General features: G+C 35.1%; 1 non-coding gene across 1 annotated transcript; it reads left to right on the top strand.

Moving 5' to 3' along the window:
• The first annotated feature begins 3,511 nt into the window (after window positions 1-3,511).
• On the top strand, window positions 3,512-3,584 carry TRNAV-AAC (transfer RNA valine (anticodon AAC)). The gene has a single exon. It is a non-coding gene; the product is annotated as a tRNA-Val (tRNA).
• Window positions 3,585-8,962: the final 5,378 nt, after the last annotated feature.

The following is an 8,962-nucleotide window of genomic DNA, read 5'->3' as shown; positions in this document are numbered from 1 at the left end:
CTGAAGATACCCGTGCTAGAAAATTATGTACAACACTATTATAATTTTTGAATTAACGGCACCGCGTTATTCCTTTATCTAATACATAACATAATTCATACGTTTATAATAAACTCCGTAAATATTGTCGAGGCGGTCTTTGGTTCTCAAACTTCTGACTTCTCAAATAACCGACGCGTCCTGTCAAAACACGTTTCCTTAATATCCGCATTCAGACAAAAGCAACAACACGATCAAACGGTATAAACAAACTTCTCAAACGTACGTTGTACGGCGCGGCGGAGCCCACATTCAATTAAGTCGAGCAAGAGAGCGTTAACCACCGCGCACACATGTCCCTATAGACAATATGTATCGAAATATTTTGTCTTATGCTGAGATTATATTTTAACGATTTCGGTTGTCAAAAACCTTAGCGGAATATCTTGGATGCATAAAATTCTCGAAACAAAAGGATTATATTTAAATGATATGTATTTTTTTATTTAGGTAACCTGATGGTGGTTACCGGATAGTGGTTACCGGAATAGGCATCTACAACGTAAATGCCGCCACGTACCTTGAGATATGCGATCTTAGGTTTCAGTTTTTACAGTACAACGGCTGCGCCACCTTTCGAATCAAAAGGCATTAGTGCTTCACGGCAGAAATAGGCAGGGTGGTGGTACCGTGCGAACTCACAAGTGTTCCTACCACCAGCGTAGCCTACATTTTACTACCTTACACAAATGTACTGATGACGATTCACTCCAGTAGCAGTTCGCGCAAGCAGATACATACTAATAATAGCGTAATAGTATCGCTTTGCCTATTTCCGCAGCGTAACAGTTATCTTCTTTGGTGTACAGAGTAGAAATGCCGTTAAAACCTGCGAACATAATTATATTCGAAATGAGTTATTGCGAATTCCGGATTTTATGAACTAAACTAATTAACAATAAACGATTTGAGATCATTAGATTGCCTACAAAAAAAATACATCTTAGACAAAATTGAAAAAAGTTTCTTTACATGAAAAAATCGGTTTGCATTTGTGCCGCAATTTTCACTTCTATTTGTATTATTTTTTTACTCTTTAAGAAATGCATTATCAATACCCATCGTTTTTGAATCAGTTCGAAACTAAAATTAAGATTACAATTTGTCTAATCTTGGCGTAGACAAGAAACAGGCAGAGTTTTAGACTAATTTTTAGATACTATAAGTAAGTTAGAAAAGTGAAAATAACTGTATTGTTAAAAAACCTTTACTTACGGATCAGAAACTCACTCAAATTTCAACTTATATAAAATATTTTTAGTTTGGGGATTTTAATTAAATCGTTGAAGAAACAAAAACAATTTCTTTTTATTATATGAATCAGTAAGTACGTTTCAGATTTCGTTGACATTTTGAAATATTTTTCTCGAAATCATTTTAATATTATCAGTGTCTATGGGAGAAGCGTAGGTAAATCTCAGTGGGCGTTTTAAAGCGATTTAATAGAATTAGTCCGGGGTCCCTGCGAGCTAAAAGCTCATTTATAATATCATTACTATCGTTTTCCTGCCGGCGAGCGAAGCTAAATCAATTATGCCGAGTTTCATACAGTTTCGTTTCTCTGATATAAGTATAATAACACTATAGCGCTTAATGACAGCGTAGTCAATTTATTTTGTTTAAAAAATTGCCGATTCCCGTCCCTGAAAGGGATATAATGATAATTTGACTGGTGGTAGGACCTCTTGTGAGTCCGCGCGGGTGGGTACCACCACCCTGCCTATTTCTGCCGTGAAGCAGTAATGCGTTTCGGTTTGAAGGGTGGGGTAGCCGTTGTAACTATACTGAAACCTTAGAACTTATATCTCAAGGTGGGTGGCGCATTTACGTTGTAGATGTCTATGGGCTCCAATAACCACTTAACACCAGGTTAGCTGTGAGCTCGTCCACCCATCTAAGCAATAAAAAAAAAACATGCATATAAAAAAGCCCCTTCGAAATTCGATTTTGGAATTCGCCTTCAAAGAAAACACGTTCAGAAACGCGTACCTAATACCCTAAAATTTAAAGATATTTGTAATAAAGAACTTACGTTTTTTTTTAATAGTTATTTCAATGAATGTGACAGAATGTGAAAGAGATAGAGCACGGTAAAATTCGAATGTTTCAAATTTATGGCTGAACAATGTCAATTCGTGGCTCTGAAAATTGAAAAATTAAAAAGCTACTTTGCCCCACGCTCGAATCAAAATCGAAAAATTTTGTTCACTGTTGTCTCGCAACAAAAGCGGCATGTTTGAGGTGCTGAGGTGAAAAAATATTTTAAACAAAGTACTTAAGTAGAGAAGAAAAAAGCAATACATTAATCCCGTGCCGCTACTGTGGCTAAGACATAAACCAAACTCGAAACAGTTTTTAGTGAAGATGGACCTACAAAAAGTTTTTCCTTGTATCCACCATTAACTTAACGTTAAACAATAAATCCTCGAGACATTCTTTTGTTATTGTATTAACGGCCGTCTGGTGTAGTGGTAAATGACATGGTCACTACACAAGGGGGTCGCGGGTTCGAATCCCGCCAAGGGAAGATATTTGTATGATAAATATAAAAAATGTCTTTTCCAGGGTTATGGATGTATATTAAATATATGTATGTGTCTAATAAAAATCTTACATTTATTTCCGTTATCTGGTACCTGTAACACAAGTTCTTTACGAACTTATCACGGGACCAGTTAACGTGGCATGATTGTTAGTAAATATTTATTTATTAATTATTTATTATTATTATTATTTTGCTTTCGTTTGTTTGAAATGAATTACTGTTTGTTTATTAATATTTCATTGATTGTTTATTGTTATGGACGGGATGTTTGGTAATGGAAGTCCATTCGTGAATGATTATAATAAAGATATTGTGATGAACATTTATTTTTTTAAACAGTAATGCAGCTATAATAAATGTTTTGGGCTCAGTTTTACTCAATTCCCGTTTACCCAAATATTGTGATCGTGTCAGTTAGTTTTTATAGACCTCATCGTTGGTTTCGACAATTTTGGTAATCTACTGAAATTGCTATCAAAATACAAACCAAGAATATCTAACTATGCCTAATAATTACATCTCGTGTAACTTTAAGACAATTGCTTCTATGATCGCCGTTTTTTTAGTTATGGATTACCAATATGTAGATTGTAACTAATATTATATCTCCCAAAAACAATATAGTAGATTATATTATATTAGTAATAAAATGATAAGAACATTCGTCAAAACCAGCGCCATAGTGTATTTTATTAATAGTCCCACGAGCTGGTAGAAATATATGAATACATTCTACCTTATTGATGATATCAGCTAAAAGTGGAACTAAGTTACAGTTCAAGGTCTGTCTTTAATGACAATTTGTAAATTCAAATCTTTATCTTAATATAATATCATCATAATTAAAAATAGTTGCTTCAATACATATTAAAAGTAGAACAAATATTTTTTTTGTTAGTATACCGCTGTTTCAAATTAATGGTCAGCGTTTCCGTGGTGTAGCGGTTATCACATCTGCCTAACACGCAGAAGGTCCCCGGTTCGATCCCGGGCGGAAACATAGTTTTTGCATTTTGTTGAAAACTATTTGCGCCAAACAAATTTTAATATACAAAATACATTACAAATTTTAAAAGGGGACTAGTTTTTCGAATTGAAATTAAACTTCAGTCTAATAAAAGTTGTATTTTTTTATTAATTTACAATTTTAATTATACGAACGAACAAGTTCCTAGCTCGCTCTTATACTATATAAGTAGTAATCGACGCCTAATAGTCTAGTCTAGTCCTCCACTTAGGTCAAAATCTCAATTGATGCATCAAAGTGATACATATTTGTCTCGTCCATAGACCTGGCAGAAGTAACCGACAAACTGATCTTACATTTGTCTCGCACACCTTTTTTATCATTCAGTACATACTCGTACATAATCATTTGGAGTAAACGAATCATGTATACCCAGTACTCGTCAACACATACAGTAAGTTAAAAACAGGAGGAGAGCTATGCATATAAAATAAGAGCGTGTAGACTATGGGAAACTTGGGGTTCAAGTAGGCTGCATCTTGTGATTAATGAGTTTTTTATTTTTATTACTTCGATGGGTGGACGAGCTCACAGCCCTCCTGGTGTTAAGTAGTTACTGGAGCCCATAGACATCTAGAACTTAAATACGCCACCCACCTTGAGATATAAGTTCTAAGGTCTCAAGTATAGTTACAACGGCTGCCCCACCCTTCAAATCGAAACGCATTACTGCTTCACGGCAGAAATAGGCAGGGTGGTGGTACCCACCCGCGCGGACTCACAAGAGGTCCTACCACCAGTAATTATGCAAATTATAATTTTGCGGATTTGATTTTTATTACACGATGTTATTCCTTCACCGTGGAAGTCAATCGTGAACAATCGTTGAGTACGTATTTCATTAGAAAAATTGGCACCCGCCTGCGGGATTCGAACACCGGTGCATCGCTTCAACACGAATGCACCGGACGTCTTATCCTTTAGGCCACGACGACCTCGAACTCGACTTATGTAATGAAATCCTTACGCCATCCATTGTACCTTATAATGTGAGATTGAGTGAATAGCTCATCGCTAAGTTCATACGTACAATACAATTTGAAATTTAACACGAACTGAACTTTAAATTGTAATATCACAGTCGAAATTATATTCACAACTAATATAAGTATTGTTGTGGAAGAATAACAATTAACTTCTCGAATTCGCAACTTTACTCAGTTCGAATTACGACTTCGGCTAACTTATAACGATCGCGAAATTCTAACGATTATTATTAGGAATTATTGAGTCAGAAAATGAGATTCCCGCCTCATTTAACTTTGGAACAGTCCTATGAAAGCCAGCTTCGATGCTGAACAGGCTGACCATACGCACGTCAGTCATAAAAGATTAAATGTACCGTAAAAAGTAAACAAGTGTATTAACATTTACGGAGGGATCGTTTCGGGCCAATGCTTCACCGTACACCGAGCCATTTCCTAATTTCAAATTTGTTTGTGTTATTGCTTCATCGAATTTCGCATGAATATTCTCAGCGTTTGTTATTATCGGGTGTATTTACGCAGATGAAATGAAATTGCTTACTGGAAACAGTTCGTTCGCGTATGAAATTCGATGGAGCTACTGCGTAATTGGGTTGAGAACAGAGATCTCAGGATCGATAGTAAATTTCTAGAGCTGAAGGACAATTAAGATTTGAATCTCAGTTTACAAGGTAGATGGTGTCTTTCGCTTTGATTTGTGACCTGAAAACCCTAAAAGGTAACCAGTTATATCTAATTTAAGAACTTGAGTGATATACTACTTTTAATACAGTGTTCTATTCCGATTTGTATTATGGTCCTTTTAGGACCCTAGTCTTAGTTTATAAATAAAGAAATATACCGTTAAATTATTTTTTAATCTTGGTAACTAAAATGAATAAATCGTATCAGGAGCAACGAGTTATCAAATTTCAACTATGTATTCTCGTATGTGTGTCTGATCTTCAATGTGTAAATTAACAATTATGTCAGTCTTGTATGAAAGTGAAATCTTTAGTTGTCGTTATGCTTGTTTTTAACAATTCGAAATACAGCAGCTTCTAACTTATGTATGCTTCAATCGTGAGTAAATCTGAATTTCAATACTGCAGACTAAAATTCCTATAATGACATCACTGTTTATTCATAGTGCTTTTAATCATTAGGCGTTGAAAGATTGATTTAGAAACACCAAAAAATATGCAAGTATTATTCCAAAAAAAAAAACTTTAATTAAAACAGTAAAGAATAAAACTATCTAATAAAGTTATCATTATTATTAAATAAAGTAAATAAATAATAATTAACACAAAATACAAAGTATGGAGAGTGCCCTAAAGCCGATGACTTAGTTGGCCCACTGACCCGTACTTCCCCTACGATAGATGTGTTTTTATTAAATTACCCTGCGACACGCAAATCAACTGAGAAATGTCCATTTCGTACTAAAAATGTATTTTTCTCAACCGTTACTGTTATTTGAGAAACAAATGGAGGATGGCAATGATTTGAAGATACGTATGTAATCTCGGTGTTAATTAAAACTTTTACGGGAAAAATATGGAAAGAATATTTTTTAAAGATAATTTGAAGGTAGTTGACATAATATTCAAAAGTCGACGAGCAACACCTTAGTCGTTCGTGACCATGAAAATTGGAAATTAACGATATATAGGTATATCAGTAATAATAAACAGACTTTTAAGATTAAGCCATAAGAGTAGCTTTAATTATGTCTATGACTCGCAAAAACAGGAGAATATACCATGACTCCGATCTGCTCGACTGGATTTTCTTATCATCCGTCCGTAGCAGCAAGATTTGTGGACTGTTATTGTAGAATCAGGTAGTAGAGATGAGCTCTACCCCGGGATGCTTATAGTAAAAGGAGAAGACGTGAACATCTCTAGGGATTTTGAAAATCTGACAACGTAATTAGTGAACATGATTAATACGTATCGTTCTGGAATTTCACGACTCTGGATAGAGGAATTTAAAAAAAACCGTATCTTCAATGATATCCCTCTTAGCCTACTTAATTTTATATTAAAAGCCACCTGAGCCGTAGTGGTTGTATTTTAAATATACAGGACAGAAAAGCAGGAAGTGTCCCGTGTCCCTTATCAAAACTGTTGGAATTCTTTCGGAACGCCCCTGCGTGACAAGAGGAAATTGTGACCAGAGCGCAAAAGTACTTAATTAAACCAGTGAGATATTAAGTGTGGCATTTTTTTTAAAAATAATATTGAATAGCTAGACAAGCGCGCTTGGCTCAATTATATCGATCCATAATGAAAATTCACTTTTCAAATTTTAATATGTACAAATTATATTTACACATAAAATCAAGTTGTATTATTGGTATATTGTATTTAAAGTTTTTAAGTATATAAATAAGATAACTATCCAATAGCAATAACGCAAGTACCCTAAATAATTATGGGATGGTTTAAATAAAAAAAAGATTTTAAACCATGCGAACGTCTAAAAACAATTTAGTTGCGGAATATGACAATGTAGACATTCTCTACAAAAATCAATTTATAAACAGAGTCAGTCAAACGGTACACATTCTATTGTGGGTGCTATTCAATGGCTTACGTTGCTTTTAAATAGACTTGTTTAGTAATAAAAAAAACATGCTACTCACAAGCGTTGTAATGAAAGCTTCAGAAATATATCTCATTCGATCGCAAACTAATCACACCCGGTTTGAGCCCCGTGAGCTCACCTACACGTCAAGGAGAAGCTGATATAGCCTCTCAAGGCTATCAGCATAGTTAGGAAAAAAAAGCAAACTAAGTCCTATAGAAGTTTATGTTTGTCTCGTTTTAGTGTCGCTTTTATGTTTCATCGAGTTTCAAATCATAGCCTAAGAAGTGTTCACTTCAAAACACTTAAACAAATAAAAAACGAACGAAATGGAATTCCCTCATCATTTTCCTTCCCTATTTTCTTTTACCAACAAAATAATATTGGAAATCATTTCAGCTAGGGACAAATGCACCACGATTGCAAGTTTACGATATGTTATCGGTATTTTGATTCATTCCACTTGAAGTCTAGGGGTTCAAAGATGTTCGATGGTGCAAAGAGTAAGCGACTCAAGTGTCTTTTTCAGAAAAAATGCAAAAAAATCCTAGGCTTTGTTTCGAGAACGTTAATGTTTGTTTTCTATTGCCTTCGAAGGTATACGAATTTATGATTATCAAAGTAGATGATCAGGATTTAGAGGAAGAAGTAGACCTAAGAAAAAAATTGATGGATTGTGTCGACGACGATATGTGTATGAGGGGAGTGAGCGAAGAAATGGTATATGATAGAGGAGTAAGAAAGGAGAAAGAATGTCACGCCGACCCCAGGTGACTGGGAGAAGGGCAGGAGAATGATGACGAAAAGCAGATGATCAAAAAAATGAGCATTCAAAAAAATATTAATTTCTAGAACTTGTATCTAGCTAACATCACTTGTCAGTGACGGTGGGGCTTGGTAGGTTTGCAGCGGAGCAGTGAAGTCCGATTTACGTCATAGAGCAGCGGTGTTTAAAGACCTCGACTCAGCGTCTCCAAGAAGGTGATTCAAGTTTTTGTCTACGGATTCGGTAAGCATCTCCCACCAGCTCGTCTAATCACGGCAACAATTCCTTTTGCTCTAACGAATTTTGTTTATTGTTACACGCTATACGTTTATGACTTGACACCGTTACCACTAGGAAGCCCTTGATGGCCTACGTCAAATTCTTAGTCCAATAAGTACCGGGTTAGCATGTTTGACCCTCATGGATCCTTTCGACCCTATTTTGTAATTATTTCTAAAATTTTCATTAATTTGCAACTGTCGTAGACGAACATACAGGCTGATAGGGAATAGGCCCTACGTTTTATGGACATCATAATCGCTATAAAATATTAGATTTTATATCATATACATAATCTAACATAATCTGAAAGAGAGAAAAACTTAAATGACTAGGATAAGCTTTTTTTTATACATTCACGATGATGGAGCATCATGGGGTTAGACCTTAAATTTTAAAATGCAATTAAGTGCATATTTGTTTACGTCAGATTTTAAATCGGTTAATAAATAAACTGCCGTGATGCTTTTATGCCGTGATCAGATTTGAACGACAAAAAAGCCGCGTCTCATACTCTTTCTATTTGCCATCTCTGCTCATCTCCATTATTCGAAACATCTACACGGAAAACTGGCGAAAATTGATCCAATGGGCATGATCGTGCGGGGCCCAGGAAGAATAGGTCAAGCAGGTTAACAGATCAGTAAATAGAAATAAAACTTAAACTAAAAAAAATTGTTCTTAAAATTTGCGAGGATCTTGAAATCGTAAATACACAAAACAGGGTTAACAATATATCGTGCTCTGTA

The sequence above is a fragment of the Bombyx mandarina genome, chromosome 05, assembly GCF_030267445.1.
Source record: "Bombyx mandarina strain Sakado chromosome 05, ASM3026744v2".
Taxonomy (NCBI): domain Eukaryota; kingdom Metazoa; phylum Arthropoda; class Insecta; order Lepidoptera; family Bombycidae; genus Bombyx; species Bombyx mandarina.
This window is presented reverse-complemented; position numbering and strand designations above follow the sequence as displayed.